The sequence below is a fragment of the Euprymna scolopes genome, chromosome 19 (assembly GCF_053919585.1).
Source record: "Euprymna scolopes isolate OS-2025 chromosome 19, ASM5391958v1, whole genome shotgun sequence".
NCBI lineage: Eukaryota > Metazoa > Mollusca > Cephalopoda > Sepiida > Sepiolidae > Euprymna > Euprymna scolopes.
In genome coordinates this window covers 131,083,243-131,101,545 of record NC_136500.1, presented here as the reverse complement: position 1 = coordinate 131,101,545, position 18,303 = coordinate 131,083,243, and the positions used below count along the sequence as shown (strand labels likewise).

The 18,303-nt window shown below is 33.3% G+C and overlaps 1 long non-coding RNA gene across 1 annotated transcript; it reads right to left on the bottom strand.

The window, feature by feature from the left end:
* Positions 1–5,655: 5,655 nt before the first annotated feature.
* Positions 5,656–16,406, bottom strand: LOC145239978 (uncharacterized). Its single transcript, XR_013862449.1, has 2 exons — positions 16,309–16,406; positions 5,656–8,833 (listed from the first exon to the last, which is right to left on the bottom strand). It is a non-coding gene; the product is annotated as an uncharacterized LOC145239978 (long non-coding RNA).
* Positions 16,407–18,303: the final 1,897 nt, after the last annotated feature.

Below are 18,303 nucleotides of genomic sequence, written 5' to 3'. Positions count from 1 at the left end.
GTTTCATGTTCCAGTAGCCAGATTTCACGTCGACTATTGAGAACCATTTTGCTCCATGGAGTCTGGAGATGATTTCCTCAAATGTCGGTGTGACAAAATGTGGTCGCAACACCGCCTTGTTTAGATCTTTAGGATCCAGGCATAGCCTGACAGATCCATTGGGTTTTGTGACACACACAAAGGAGTTGACCCAGGATGTCGGTTTTGTTACGGGAGTTATTATATCCTGTGCTACAAGGGAGTCTAGCTCTGCTTTGAATTTCTCTTTTAAAGCTATTGGCACCCGCCGGGGTGAGTGTATTACTGGAGGTATTGACGGGTCAATCTTAATGCTGTACTCCCCTGGCAGGCACCCGATGCCCTTGAACACGTCAGAAAACTCTCTCAGTATGCGCTTTCTTTCTTTCATGTCTCCTTCTGGTTTTGCATGCGTTGCTGCAGTTGAATCGGTGTGGTCATGCTCCACTGTATTGGTCCCTATTGTAAAATTAAGGGTAACTAGTCCCAGTTTTCTAGAAGTCTAGAGGCCAAATAGTGCGGGTCCCCTGCTTTTTACCACGTGGAAGTTGGCACTCGTAAATTTGTCGCCATATCTGACTCCTAGGTGACATATACCCACTTGGTCGATTGGGACACCACCGAAGGCAAATAATTTGATTGGAGTGTTTAGAAGTTGCACATGTTTGAGTTGTTTGCAACACTCCCATGGGATAAGGTTGCTCATGGCTCCTGTGTCCACCTTCGCATTTATTTTTATTTGTGATTTTTTGTTCCTTATTCTCAAGTCTGCATATGCCTCTCTAGCATCTGCTGGGACATGGGATTTTGTTATTTTTGGCCCTGATATGGTATGGAAATATACCTCTGTTGGTGAGTGGTCATCTTCCTCATCGCTCTGCATTGTAATATTATGGGCGTTTCTGTTTCTTGGGTTTCTTGTTGCTCTTGGGGGCCTGTCTTGTTTCCAAGTTGAATCTTTTGTGTCTCTGGTGCGGCAAGCGACTGCAAAATGTCCCGTCTTCCTTCACTTTCCACAAGTTTTCCCTTTTGCTGGGCATTCGCCTCTGTAATGGCTTTTCCCACAAAAATAGCATTTGTTATAATATTCTTTCCCAGCCTTTATTGCATGGCCATCTTGTGGTTTTTCCTCGGAAAATTGTGGGACACTATGCGTGTTATGTATTGCCTCTACCTGTTTCAATGTTGCTTCTTCTGTCTCTGCAACATGTAGTGCTTCTGCGATGTTGAGATTATATCCTTCCTTTAGTAAGGATTTTTGTGTGGACTTATTGTTCAGTCCAAAAATGAAAATATCTACCAGAAGAGTTTTTCAACGGGGGACTCGTACTCGCATTGTTTCAACATCTGCCTTAATCGTTTAAGAAATGCGTGGGCTGGTTCATCAGGTTGTTGTCGACACTGTAGAAGCTGATACCTCGAGACGCGGAAGTTTGATCTTGGCTCTATATATGCACGAAATTTCTTAATATAATTTTCTACATTACGTGTTTCACTTTCCTCAAACTGAAATGTGTCACTCAGATCCTGTCCTTCAATCCCTGACCACAATAACAGATAATTAACTTTTAAGTCCTCACTTACATCCTTGAGGGGTCCGTTAAAGTGCAACATGACCTGTCGAACGAATCTATCGAAATCTTTTGCTAAATTATTACTCTGCCAATACATAGAAGGGGGCGGTATTTGACAAGCCATTGTTGATAAGGAATTAGCACCTGAAGAAATAAGAATTTTTTTTTTTTTGATTTATAAAAGTGTCTGATTGGCGTATGGTATTTGTTTGCTTTTGTAAAAAACAATAACAATAACGAATCGCCTACCTTGTGTCGTGTCTTGTCTTCACTTTAAAAAAAAAATTTTTTAAGTGTCTGATTGGCGTACGGTATTTTTTTGCTTTTATAAAAAATAATAACAATAGCGAATCGCCTACCTTGTGTCGTGTCTTGTCTTTATTTGTGTTTTTTTATTACTTTTATTCCTCAGTCTGTGACTTCGTTTATTTCCTTGTTGTTGAGTTATTCAGTTGACACGTGTATTTCGTTAGTTCACTTTACACCGTGATGATACAACGTTTTTGAGTTCCTGCGTCGCGTTCGCACGTGGACTGATGGGTGGATTGGTTTTCGTTTTTGTTTCTTCTCTTTTTTGTTTAAATTTTTTTTCTCTACTATAACCGTAGATATCTAGTTACATTTAACCACTTCTAACACCATGTTGTATTATTTACATGTGCTGATGATTAGTGATTAACTAGAACGCTGAGAGACTGGAATGAAACGCGTTTATTTTCTAGTCTTACTAACCGGAACTGCTTGGCGGTGAGCCCGAAACCGGAAGTAGGGTTATGGGAGAGGAGTGGGAGGAAGACTGGATGGGGGTATTACTATTGGTTCTACAACACCGCATACAACAAAACCTGTGGAGAAACTGTGGAAAAAAGGGCATTATGCACAAATGTGTCAAACAAAAAAAAAATAATTATACAATGTCGGACAATCATACAACTCCGACCATGTGGAGTCAGACCAGTCTAATTTGGACGCCATATTGAAAAAAAAATACACGTGCTCCAAACGGACAAGTGGAAAATAAAACTAGCGTCTACACCGGAACTAAAATTTGACGGGGCCCTTTCTCATATGTCACCGTTTCCAGAGAGCTCTCATAAAGAGGACAAAAAAACTGTGGTAAAAAATTTGAGTTGTAACACTTTCTTTTTTCTGCCAGACCATCGATGAGTTGAGATGTGCTTTTCACTGCGGACTTTCGTACGCGCTCGATATACACCAAAGACACTACGATAGTTCTCCCAAATGAAACCAAGAAATATTCTCCTTATCTCTCCGCTCCACTTTCTACGCGAACTGCCTTCATAAAGAAAAACATTTAATTTCTGTTTTCTCTTCGAATGTTACACAAAAAAGGAACATTTACCCAGTCAATAAGGATTTCTCCTTTTTCAATGGACACTAAAAAAAAACAAAAAAAAAAAACACAAAAAAAAAACACATGTGTGTAACCCAAAGAAACGGTAAATAAATTTACACTTCCTTTAATAAGCCAAGTCTGAGTATTTGTTTTTATTAATTTTTCTACAAATTTATTTTAAGGGAGCTGTTTGTCATTTTTGTTTGGCGAGCAGCTCGCTTCAATCTGTATAGCACTAATGATGAGGTATAACGGCCAGGATTACAGACCACTAGACAAAACGGTGACAGCAGTGACAGCCAAATTTATCCAAATTAAACATGGAAAACGAAGCAACCAGTAAAATCACGGCGGCAATGAACAGTGAATAAAAAACGTTGATTGATTTAATGGAGAAAACATAGCACAATTATTTTGCGGAGCAAATGGAATTTGGTAATTCAGGTCCCAAATAGCAAAGGGAGACTTTCCCAGTCATGGCTTCTTGGAAACTGCTTTTAGACCAGCCCTCGAAATGGTAGTAGACAATTTTTCAATGTATTAACCAACGATTTAATGTAGCAACTAGAATTTGGCTATTTAGAAGAGAAAGTTAACGGATCCTCTGAGCTTCAATATTAAAATGATAAATATTAAACAGCATTTTTCATTTTTCAGACTTCATTATATATGTGGTATTGTTTAAATAAAATCCAAATCATATTGCATTAAATAATTGTATAGAAGTATTGTCAGAATGTCAATGATATCCAAGTGAAACTTCAATACATGTGTGGTATTAGTTGAAGTATAATAAAACTCACATTGAATTACAATGGTTTTACACTGTATAAAATATTGGTAAAAATATAAAATATTTCTAAAATAAGTGAAATATATCTGTTTAAGACTGAATTACTTAAACTAAAGTCACATATTTTCATAGTTTAGAAAATAAGTGTTTGATAAAAACGTTTTTGTTTTTAAGATATAATCCAATTATCGAGTTGATGCCAATATTATCAGACCTAAACTAATTTTAACTAGCTGTTAAGTCACTGGTGTCAGTATTAAACGAGGTCAGTATATTTGCGTGACTGCAATAATTTTATATTCACTTTTTATCATATGGCCAAGAGCTTAGGAAACAATAAGACCAAAACTAATTTTAACTCATTGGTGACGCACTGGGGTTAGTATTAAATGAGGGCACACCGAAGAGTTATTGCGAAGTTATGACAAACAAAATTATACAGAAATCAGTTAGAACTTTTCAGAAAGTTTTATAAAAATCCAAGGCATCAATTTTTTTTGATGAGCAAAAAAGTGTCAATTTTAGTCATTTTAACCCGAGAGGCACCATTGGGAGGGGGGAGGTAGGTTTAGGGTTACGAAAAATAACCCAATTGCACAAAGCAATATTCTTCTGATTTCTCAAGTTAACGTCGTCACAAAATCACCAATACATACCAAACCTCTTGCAAAAAAAAAACGTCATTATATACAGACTTTTAATTGCGATAGTACCACGATTTGCATATCTTTCTTCCCTTCTCCTCTTTTCCTTGTACTGGACGAATTCCGGGTTCGAATGATGGTGGTTCCTGTACACATCATTTTGTAACCTCAGAAGTGTTGTTAAGTTCTGTTACAGTATTTGACGCTCAAATACAGTATTCTACTTTCCTCCCATCTTCTCATATCTTGATAAGCGAAGCAATATAAACAAATTTCTTCCCTTACATTGGGTATCGAAGATGATTGTGGTAAGTTATTTTTATAATCTTTTGTGAATTTTATTCTGACATATGTAATTGTCCATATCAGCATTCATTTGGATTACTTGTTCCATTCGGTTTGTGCAAATAAAGTTAGGTTTATTTTTATAAACTGATTGATTACTTCAACATATTCTAATTTAATTTTAACTATCAGATCTTTATTTAAATCTTTGCGATACAATCAAATGTAATTTGTTATTTGTAGTTTTAGCTTTAAAAAAGGATCATATTTGAGTAGGATAGTATACTTCGTTCTTCCACACTTCTCGTACAATTAAGAGATGCTATGCTCATAGTACATCATTCGAGCTTTATTTCATTTTGCCTGATTCCAGGACCATAATTGCATCTGTTTACTTTCATAAACTGATTGTTTCATTAACATATTTTCATTTGATTTAATCTATCAGATCTTTATTTAAATCTTTGCGATACAATCAAGGGTAATCTTTTTTTGGTAATTTTAACTTTATTTTCTGAGAATGAAACATCGTATTTGAACCTCAAATATATTTTAATTTCCTTATATTTGGTTTTACTCCGTTTCTCAAACAAGAAAGCGAAGCTAATCAGCTGGATGTCAAGGGGAGCACACTCTCTACTTCTGTCTGGAACAAACTGCACTTGCTCTCATTGCTTAAACTACTCATTTTCTTAAAAGCATTGAATATAAAACATGGATCTTCTGCAGCCATTATAATCCTCTCCAGATTATATTGGAACGATCCACTTTTTACTAATCCGATATTAGGGTCGATAGGACATGGACCGTAACAAAAGAAGAACAAATAAAACTATGTTTTGCCTAGGGGTTACATATATATATATATATATATATATATCAAAACAAGCTAAAGAGAAGAAATAGCTATTTAACATTTAAAACCTATGTCCTTAAAACACATTGTAAAAAAGGGAAAACAGAAAACATAGATGCTACGATATAAAAAGTTCAAAGTAATTGTATTTGAAAGAAAATATTACCAGTAAAACTAAAATATAAAGAGAACGTAATGAAAATAAGTTTTACTATAATGTTTCTTTATATTTTTATGCCGAGAAAAACATGACAAAAAATATCAAAATAAATATATAAAAGTCAAATTGGTAATATGTTTAGGATATACAAGAGGATTGATTATGTATGATTTTAAAGTTTTTGTTGTCTTTCTTTGTGTGTATGCATATATGGATTTACTCTTTTTCTTACTTTTTTTCTGTTGTTTCTTCTAGAACTTAGACAGAAAAATATGAAAAAAAAACAAATAAATATATTGAAAGTTATTGACGCACTACAAATATCTTCTTATATTTCTTATTTAAGTTATTTTTCCTTTCACATTCCATCATGGGAATATAGCAACATTTCTGGTTTATTTTCCAACCATAACTTCTCTACCTTTTTCTACATTTAACACTAGGCTCTTATTTTATTTTTATTTGTGTGTTTACTTATCTTACCTATAGTGTTATTATTTTACTATCCACAAGGAAACTACACCATTTGCCTACTTAAAAATATGAAAAATAGTTGGGATCAACACTTTTTTTTAATAGAAATCCAAGTCATCACATCTTAGTGATCACATACTATACACATGATAACGCATCTGTGCGAATATTATTTACTCATCGACTAATGCTGAATATTTAGGCCATAACTTGCAAAACTGGGTGAGAAAAAATTAAGGACTTGATTTGATAAAATTATCCCTGACAGGGTGCTGTCTAGAAGAAGTTTATCTTAGAAAACAATTGGGTGCACAGCATTGCTATATCGGCAAAATTGTGACAGAATCTTCTATAATATCCGTCGGAGTATTGCCTTAAACTCTTCAGGGAAGTAGGGGCAGACAAATTGATGATATCTTGGATTTTCGCTCATACGGAAATATTTTTCTGTAATCAAGGATGTGTCCTGGATATGTAACTTTCACTTTTCCAAAATCGCTTTTGGCTAAATAGACAGTGAGGTTTCCCTACTTGAGTCTGTCAAGTACAGTTGTCAGGGAATTTATATGTTCAAGTTATCTATTATTATATAAAACTATATCGTTGATGTAGGTCCCGACATCGAATAGGTCTCACAAACATAAATTCATCATCCTCTTCAAGGTGGCCTATGAATTCTTTATCCCAAACGGCATAATTCGGTACTGGATAACTGACAGACATAATAATACTTTCATGAATGTAGTGGATCGACTCACTTCCTTGCCAATCTATAGCACCATTGCTATCTATATAGTCCTGAGTGAATTCATCCAGATAATACATTCAATGCTGCCGGTTATCCCATTTCTCTATGTATTATGTAATGGAGGTTCATGCTATATTTTTTATGACAATCTTGGCTATTTTTAGCACCATCTTAGCTATTTTTTATGACAATCTTGGCTATTTTATGACTCTTTTGGCTATTTTTATGACAATCTTGGCTATCTTTTAGCACCATCTTGGCTATTTTTTTAGCAGTTTCATTTGGAAGTTAGTCATGTCCAAAATGTTTTCAAAACAAGAATAGCTACACACTAAAAAAACTATAGACGTTTGCTAGTGTGAGTTTTCATATCAAACTTTGAATTATGAGAACTAGAATACCCACACAATTCACAATGATGTGGTATTTCCCTTGTTTTATTTTTTTACTTGAATTTAAATTTATATTGTGGTTCTTTTAAAAATAAAAGTTATTTCCTTTGTGGTTGCTATCTGTATTGCATGCCAGTTTGGTATTTCCAGGTTGTTTCCGAGTACTTTTGCAAATTTTTTTTCGTTAAGCAAGTTGCTTCAATGAGAACCGAATAATACTGCTTTCTTTAAATGTTTGACAAGTTTAAGTGCTCATTTCTCACTATATTTGATTTTTCTGAAAATGAATAGACACACACTTTAAATGACTACGGCTTTTTCCCAGTGTGTGTTTTCATATGTCTCACTAACTTTGATTTGTGGGAAAAAGAATATCCACACACTTCACAAGCATATGGCTTTTCTCCAGTGTGAGTTCTATTATGTTCCACTAAATGTGATTTTTGAGAACTGCAATATCCACACACCTCACAAGCATATGGCTTTTCCCCAGTATGAGTTCTGATATGTTCCACTAAATGTGATTTTTGAGAACAAGAATATCCACACACTTCACAAGAATGTGGCTTTTCCCCAGTGTGAGTTCTCATATGAGTAACTAAATTTGATTTTTTAGAAGTAGAATATCCACACAATTCACAAGAATGTGGCTTTTCTCCAGTGTGTGTTCTCAGATGTGTCACTAAATTTGATTTATCCGAACAAGAAAATCCACACACTTCACAAGAATGTGTCTTTTCCTCAGTGTGATTTCTAATATGCGTCATTAACTTTGATTTTTCAGAAAAAGAATAACCACAGACTTCACAAGTATGCGGCTTTTCCTCACTGTGAGTTGTCATATGTTTCACTAGATGTGATCTTTGAGAATAAGAATGCCTACACACTCCACAAGAATATGGCTTTTCCCCAGTGTGAGTTCTCATGTGTGTCACTAAATTAGATTTTTTGGAACAAGAATATCCACACACTTCACAAGAATGTGGCTTTTCCCCAGTGTGTGTTCTCAGATGTGTCACAAGATTTGATTTATCCGAACAAGAAAATCCACACACTTCACAAGAATGTGGTTTTTCCCCAGTGTGAGTTCTCATATGTGTCACTAAAGATGATTTTTCAGAGCAAGAATATCCACACAATTCACAAGAATGTGGCTTTTCCCCAGTGTGTGTTCTCATATGTCCTACTAACCTTGATTTTACAGGAGAAGAATATCCACACACTTCACAAGAATATGGTTTTTCGCCAGTGTGTGTTCTCATATGTCTCACTAATGTTGATTTTTGAGAAAAAGAATATCCACACACTTTACAAGAATGTGGCTTTACATAACTGTGTACCTGCATGTTTCACTTAATTGATTATCAACGTAGCTATAAATAATGTAGAATTTAACTTTCATACTTAATCTTCTTAAGTATATAACATTCACTGATGTTTGTTTTCTCTATACAAGTTAAAAATTGTCTGCAGAATGGTTAAAATAAATGCTGATCCATTAATATGCAGTAAACGTGTTGATGCCGGAACATCTGTAAATAAAAAAAAATCGATATTTTCTAGTATCAGCGATCATATAGTTTTTGTTTGTTGTAAATACGATACGAAACTAGTTATATTTTATCGGAAAAGTAATGAAACAGAAGAAAAATAAATGGATATTTTCTTAGCACATAAATAGACGATACAAGTGTTTTTTGGAATATAGTCTAAAGACAATTATGCCCATCCTGGGAGAGAAAACAAGAGATATTCGTATATATATATATATATATATATATATATTTCAGAATGTGAGATATGTATATATATATATATATATATATATATATATATTTATATATACATTCCTTATTCATTATGCCAAAAAAACGCAAACTCTAAATTCTAATAAAATATGCATAGCTCAATATAACCAAAATTATAATTCAACTGCAACTGCTACTCACCCGAGGACTGCCTTCTAAAAAATAATTGTCTGCACTCACATGTTATTTATTCATGCCCAGTTATGGAATCACCCGACCCTTGCAATTTACATGCTTTACCACTAGAATTTTTAGCCAACTATTGTGGAACTGAGACCGAAAGCCCTATTAAATCATAAGTAATTTTCCTGCTTCCCCCCTTTCATATATCCTAACAAAGAAACAAATATTACTACCAACCATATCTTATTTATGTACAAAAAATCCACACTTAGATAGGATTGTCCTCTTGTCCCATCAAAACTTGCATCACAAACCAACATAGCTATTTGCACGATTTCTCACCAAATCACCAATAGCCAACTATTGCCAGACTGAGACTCACAGCTCTGATCAGTACCACACTATGCCCAAATAACCAATCGCCCTAACTTCTCTCTCACAAAAGAGAACCAAACATTTCTCACCTCATCTATCCAACATACATACAACAGCCCAACTTCAGAAATATATACTTATATCGTATTGTCCTCTTATTCAATCAAAATTCACATCACAACCTATATCTCTATCTCAAACAATAATTCAAAGGCAAAAAACACTCTAACAACCCTCATAAGAAACTTGAGGATAAATAATATTAAGTAGTATTAAATGAAAATCCTTTAAAACATCAAGCTCTTACTCCATGTAATCTAAATATTGACCTTTTTGCAACAAAGTAGCCAGAGCTATTATTACACCACCTACCTACACATTAAAATGTATTAAATCTAAAAATTCAAATCATAAACCAATGTAGACAGAAAAGAAAATTTAAATATTGAAATCATATTAATTCCGCTGACTACTCAACCATAAAACCCCAAGTCAACGACTAATCACCATGGGTTCTTATTCATTTATTATCATATGCATTCGATTTAACCTTGACTGATATCCCATAAATCCCACGCTTTTTAAATTATAATTCTATTAAACAAAAATCTTTTTATATTTTTAATTCTCTTTAAGTAAAAATCTTTAAATTTTTTTTCATAAATCTAATCGAGGATAACTACATAAGCCCCCACAGCATGACCAGAGTAAATAGTTATTCTATCCAAATGGAAAGCAAGTGTTTTTCAAGTGGCACACTCATCTTATTTCTACCTATATATACATAGACATATACTCCCTCTTTTCCCCCACAACAATAGGAAACTACTTTAGTAGTCGTCACCCCACTCCACATCCAGCACAGACGTGTTCTTCCTGTGTTTCTACTTGTAAACTTAGTCAGTTGAAACTCCATTCTACACAATAGTTTTCTCCCACTCTGTGCATCAGCTTTTGTAGAAGACAACGGGTTTTTAATGTGCAATCAGTACAGTGTCCACATTTCAAATCCATATAATAAAGTTGTTATCATAGTAATTGTTTATGCGTTGATTTTAATTTCAAGTCAACACTTTACATTGTCTTTTGCAATTCGATTAGAAATCTCACCATTTTGTGTGAAGGATTCATTTATTTTGATTCTTAGATAAATTATTTCATATCTCGGTTTTCTAACATCAATATGGCAAGAGAACACCACATATTCTTTGCAGACAATTGTAGAGGACATTAACGATGATCAGTATAGTAAAATGAGAAACAGTAGTTTTGTCCACATTCATTTTAATTCTAACTCTACAATCGATGTCTAACTGCTCATTCGCTTTTACAAATCCCATCATGCACAATGCGTTTATTCTGTTTATAACAGTTAATTAATTTCACATATTTCTGGTTTTTGCCATCAACAGGGATAGGTATATCAGGAAAAGGAATGTATAAGTTTCACTATGATAACCTGTTTCTGATCAATATGTTAAAGTATTAAACAGTTTTGAACACATTTTAGTTTCAAGACTAATCCCATGCTCGTACCAAAGTCGATGCACACACTTTCCAAATGTAACAGCTTCCTTTGCAGTTCGATTAGTAATCACACCATCCATTAATTTTGCCTGATGATGGACATTCATCCAAACAGCATAATATTAATGTGAGCGTGTCTCAGGGGTCAATCCTTGGGCGACTATTATTGCTGATATTTATCAATGACTTCCCTGATAATATTGAGTCTTAGATGGGTATATTTGCTTATTAAACAATGCTCTATAACATGCATGAGGGAATAATGGATGTACACAAACCCAAGATGATTGTTGAATTCTTAGAAAATGACCCCCAGACTATAGTGGAATGGGGACACGAATGGAAGGTAAAAGTTAATGCTAGTAATACTAAGCTGCTCTCCATTAACAATAACAAGAAGCCTCTCAAACAAACAATATCCATGCCAAATAACTCCCTACCTGATAATCCTTACTTCAAACTCCTCGGCTTAACATTCGCGGAAAATATGATTTGAAACAAATACATTGAGGACATTGCAACGAAGATGGATTCCCTCTATCGTGCTAGAAAACTGCCCACACTTGAGAGTATCATGTAACTCTACTAATAGCTTCTTCCCTAGAAAAGCATTGGAATTCCCTTCCTGCTACCTCCTTCCCAAACTGTACTGATATGCAGAAGTCCAAATGCAATGTAAACCAACATCTTAATCTTTTATGGCCCCAATTAGAAGCCCCTTAGGTCCAAGTAGCAATGCGCCTTGTTTGGGGTGAAGGTGAATAAAAAAACTTTACATATCATTTTAAACATAGTTTTACACTCTTTCTAATCGTTTAAATTACAATTGTTTTAAAACAATTATGCCTTTTTTTCAGAATGTTGTATACAAGATGAAAAAAAGTAAATTTGCACAATTTTCTTATTACAATTCCAGCTAGGCTGAAAAAGCTTGCGATATCGACAAAACTTTGACCCCAAAACCACAATTGAATGCATGCACAACAATGGTGGTTTAAAAAATTTCTTGGTGGTGACGAGTCTTGAATATGATGAGCATAGTTGTTGGCCATCGGATGTTGACAACAATCAATTAAGAACCTTAGTCAAAACCAATCCACGCACAACCGTTTAGGATCTTGCACCTGAATTAGATGTATGTATATGACGATTTCAAACCACTTTAGAGAGATTCGAAAGATAAAAAATCTTGATAAATGGGTGGCTCACGAATTTAATGACAACCAAAAGAAACACAGTTCACGCAAGAAGTACGACAGGTTTCTCCACTGACTTGTGACTTGGGATGAAAAGTGGGTTTAACATGATGAACAGTGACTCTCAGCTCAGTGATTAGACACCAACAAAGTTCCATAATTTCTGAAGCCAGAGGTGCATCAAAAGAAGGTCATGCCTACTGTTTCGTGGACTGCAACCAGTCTCACTTATTATATTTTTTTAATGCATGCAAAACCATTATCAACAAATCAACAAATGGATTAAATGCATCAGAAACGATGACAACATACAGCTATGCCAATGTTTGACTGCGCGTTGAAATATAAACCCTGCGGAACTTGAATGAATTGGGCTACAAACCCCTGCATTATCCGGCATACTCCCAGACCTCTCACCTACTGATTACCACTTTCTCAAGCATCTCAACAACTTTCTGCGCAAAGAATGCTTCAAAAACCTAAGCAATATAAAAACGCCTTTAATGACTCCATGGCCACTAAAATGCAAGATTTTTACATTACTGGCATAAATGCACATGTTTTTCATTGGCAAAAGTGTGTTGATTCTGATGGTGCTTATTTGCATCAATAAATTTTATTTGAGCCAAGATATGATTATCTGAATTTAAGTTAAAAACCACAAAATCTTTTCTTGTCAACCTGATAGCCGACAAATTTTTGTTATCAATCTACATTCTGTGAGATTCATTCATCTGTTTCATCAGTGATATCATCTCATTATCGTAGTCAAACCCATTCTGGTGCTTCTGACCAGAAAGACCAAGAACATGTTATTTTAGCAGGCACCAATATAAAAAAATTGTCAAATGAGCAAGTAAAATTTTGCCAGGGATCTTTGTTATAGCAAATTCTTTCAAATTTTTTGTGCAAAATGGAAGATTCTCTTTAACAGCAAGAACGGACAATCGAAAATTACAGTTGAATTTATTCATGGGAAAGCAGAAGTTTGAACAAATATTGTTTTCTTCATTTAATTTTCTTTTTTTTCCCATTCATATGGATACATTTTATTGAACGTTGGTTTCTTTCTTGATATATGTATTTGCAGAGTGGAGACATTTCACTTTACTGAATATTCATAATACGAACGTATTTAACCACAAGCTATTTCGGCAGAGAACAGATCATGGAATCCGGGATGCTGAATTTGGGCAGAGATATTATACCACCTTTTAGTGGAGAAGGTGATGTAGTCAGGTGGATAAAAAAGGTAAAATTTGTACCTAAGCTACAACATGTGACAGACCTTGCCAGTTTTATGCCACTTTTTATACAGAGATGCGTAATGAAGAACAAAAACACACAGAACAGATAGAAATGAGACTAGTGACCGCATTCACTGAAGGGCCTTTTGAAACCTCTGAAAAGCTACAATTAAAGTGGACAGTTGAATCAGTTGATGTTTACACCAATGCAAACAAAAGATTGCCTGGACTAGCTGGATACCAAGGGAGAGTCAAACTTGCTTTTATAAGGGCATTCCCAGATGATGTATCTATTGCATTAAAACAGCTATCTCATGATACCAACTGCACAGGATTAAGTCAGCAAAAGAGTTTGAGAGACTGCGATATTTAATTACAAAAGAATTGAGACATTAAGGAATTAAAAAATACAATACAGAAAAACTTGATGCTTCTTAGAAATTAATGGATTCCAGAATAAAATGACCTACCTTTAGTCTCAGGAAAATACAGTTTTCCTTTGTATTCCACTTGTGGACTACATGGTGAATAAACAAATAACTTGTCTTTAATATAGTTGTAATACTTAAAGACAGGAGAGGGTGCTGAGTAATCTCTCTTATCAGAAGTTTATTTATATATTATATGAAGTGAAGAACGAATTGTTTAGGAGAGAGGCCAGTACTTTGAATAGAGGCGTTCCCAGGGTGAGATGATTTCAGCAAGACTGTTTTATTCAAAAAGACCCACACTGTCATGGTTTATCCTCTTTGCTATTTATATAAGCAAACTTAACTCGTCCATTTAAATTGATGTCATGCCAGTGGGAATTGTATTTGCTTCACATACCATGTTTTACAAAAGTGTGGAATACGTTGGATTTTAAATTTGTGACACCAGTGTTAATGATTTTTTAGAGTTTTTTTTTTTAAAGAATTATTAAATTTGTTTGAATGTTGAGATAATTTATGCTTAATTTATTTCTTGAGAGATTAATTTTGAGATTTGAGATAGTTGGGAGACCAATTTTAATGATTTTAGTACAAAATAATCAATATTGATTTAATTGTTGATTTATTTATACTTTGCTGTTCGGACTTTCACGTTCCTATGTTTAACTATTCCTTTTCATATACACCTACATATAATCTCTTCTTTTACAATTTATTTACTTTTATGACCTCCCTTCATCATAGCAGATCGGGTACTGGCTAATCTCTTTTAACAGAATTTTATTTATTTATTATAAAAAGTGGAGCACAAATATTTTAGAAGAGAAACCCGTGCTTTGGATAGGCATGCTCCCCGGGTGTGTACATATTGGAAAATGACTTCAGTAACACTATCTTTACTCAACAAGCCCTGAAAGCCCACACTATCAGGAATTATCCTCTTTGCGATTTTTACAGCAATTAAATTCAGTTTATGCCCCTATTTGCGTCACATACCATGTTTTATGAAAATGTTAAAATATGTTGGAATTTGAATTTGTGACACCAGTTACATAACCTTTTGAACTCTCTATGATATTTTCCTGTCGTAAACCTTTTTACTCCTCTAATCTCTGACTAATTGGTGAGGGAGTATTAAAGAACATGCCTTTTTAATGTAACCTGCATTTAAGCAAACCGCACACACATCCATGCAAACACGTTTTAAACAATGCATCGGTTATTGCCCTTGTGGTAACCTTCGATTTGCCCTACAGATGGCGCTCTCCATTTCCCATTCCATTCTCTCTCTCTCTCTCTCTTCCCTCTCGAGACATGGACCTGACAACACACATTTTCTTTCGATTCGAACCGCCAATGTGACTGGCATGTGAATCACGTCCATGCCTTGATAGGGTGTTACCTTAAACTAAGTTCTTACAGGCACAAGGAATTTTGAACATATACTATGAACTCTCATATTATACATATACGCACACACTTCAATGAACGTTTCGACTTTTATACATGTGCGTGTCGTAAGCTCATACTTACAACATCTTGTATGTATCTATGTAACTCGACTCTTACATTATTCTTTTAAACATCTTCTTAAATGTACTTGTAAAACATACTTTTCATTGTTGATTATTTTTATTATGCTGTCCAAGCAATAATGACTTCCAACTAATCAGTTTATAGAACACGCAGCCTATTCTAGTAATCTGTTAATACATGCAGCCTACTCCCCCACAAGTCCTTTTTTTTTTTAAAGAAGAGTAAAAATATTTTGATTGTTGAAGATAAATTTAAAGTTAATTTATTTTTGAGAGTAAATATTTATTGTTTGGAATTTAACTTTCATCTATGTTTGATTTATGTTATTTCGTTTTCAAATATAATTTCCTCTTTACAATTTATTTATTTTTGTGATATCATATTCTCCTTTTAATGCTAGACAAAAACATGCATGAGTTTTGACATTTTCTAAAACTTTCATACAAGTTTTTCCTATTTTATAGAAAAATTGCTCTGATTAAATCTTTCAAAATTATGTTTTCAACTTTTCCTAATATTGTTTAAAACCTTTTTATATTTTCCACAAAATATTTGAAGGAACTGTTCAAAGCTTACACATCTGATGGGAAAAAATTTAACTTTTCTAAAACTTCCAAACATCTCTATAGAAAAATGAAATCCCACCAAAAGAATTTTGTTATTGTTTTTAACCTTTCTTTATACTGCTTAAACGTATTTTTATATTTTCCAGAAAATATTTGAAGCCACATTTTATTAATTCAATAATTCAAATGTTAACTTACCCATATGATGAGAAAAAGCCGATTTTGAAACGCTTAAGCTTCTTGGACTCGTATTTCTTAGTTGATAATAAAAATACCTTCTTTTTAAAGCATGTACTGAAAAGGAAAGATATGGTATTAATAATTATTTCTATATAGATGAGTATTTTAAGAGAGGAAGAGAAAGATAGATGGTAACAATCGAGATAATAGGACTTGCATTTTCTTTTTACTTAACATGAAACACCTTCCTTTTTGAAAGAAAAATGAAATATTTTGAGGAAGGAAGAGAAAGATGGATGGCAACATTTTGAGAGATGGGTTACTTGATAAGTTTATTGCAAACTAAAACTTAGAACAATTAAAATACATTTTTGTGAAACATAACTTTATCCCTATACTGATATATATTGTTAGGTATATATTTTCTTAGATTAAAATATAACCCTTATTGTAATAACTCTTGACAAAATCAGATGATTTATAATACAGTCCTAATAATTTGACACCAAGGTAATTTAGTATTAATATATTAAGTCCAAAATATCACCAGTGAATCCTGATTCAGCCACAGAAATGGCCGAAATATTGGAAAAACATTGAAACTCACCTAATTCCGTCATGGAAATAGCTGACAAAGATTTGAAGGTCATTATTTTTTAAGGAAAATTTTCAAATGTTTCTAATGAGCTAAACATTTTTTAAATCATAACCTAATGTTTCAGTCAAGGAAACAGGGAGCAGGTAGGGAATTGCAAAGGATTTCTTTTTTTCTTACTAAGCTGGTTAATTCTCAATTAAAGACGAACCATAAATAATAAAAAAATAAACACCTGAGTAAAATATTTAAATAGAAAAAAAAATAGAAAATAAATAAAAAATATACAGCATTTAATTTTAACATGTAGATAATAAAACAGAATAAGATAAGAAAGGAAAAAAAATTATGCAAAGGAAAAGAAAAAAAAATCACTCAAAATTTTTCATGTTTCAGTCTTTAGAACTTATGCTTAATTATGTAAATGATAGAACAAAAAACGATGAGAAATGAAAAAATATAAGCGCGAAAGAAAAAATCATTAAATATCTTTGACATTTCGGTCTTTATAACTGCTACATAAATAAACGGATCAATGTAGATTGTGTAACATTTATTGTTACTGTTGATAGAAAAAATTGCTCGAAATTCACAAGTCTTCAGTCTTTAGAAGCTGCGCTTAAACAATCATATTGAACTGCAAACGGATCAATGCAAGCATATTTTGTTTGTATAACACTTTCTGTATTCACTTAACGTGTATATTGCTGGAAAAAATGATTTCGTTTCATGGCAATAGTTTAGATTTCATAGTGGAGGACAATTTATTAACATAAAATTAATATAAAATTATCAGCAATTTTGACATCATTATTTATTCTGGTCAGAATTGTGTAACTATTTCGCTTTCCTTACATTATTTGGAAATTACTTTGTATTTGCTGTTTTTCTTCGTATTTTTTCACATTTTTTTCTGTAAAAGTTTAGGCATTTCTCATAAATACTATACAAGTAAGGGGATTAACGAGCCATATTCATAGGCAAGTTTCTGTTGCTAGGGCCTACGATTGTGTTAAGGAATTATTTAGGGAATTTTTCCTGTGGTAATCAAATCTGGCCCGGGTGGGAGATGCTTAGCCAGTGTATAGTGATTCAAAACAGTTGTTTAAAAAGAAAAACATGCATTGCAAACATATATTATGTAGTTAATTCATTACAAAAATTATTGGCCTATGAATAAGAATTAAGATTATTTTTTGTTTAGTAAATTGTTTCAGGAAAGTACAGAATAGTTAACAATGCCTACTTTCTTATGTTTAAAATATATTACTTAAAAAATATTTAAAAAGTCATAAAAATGTAGAGGGGAGTCTGTTAAAATATTTTATAGAAGATTTGGAAAAAGGGAACATTTTAATTATAATAAATATATTTATAACTAGCCTGGGTGTTTGGAGGTTTGTGTTGAGCAAAAAAAA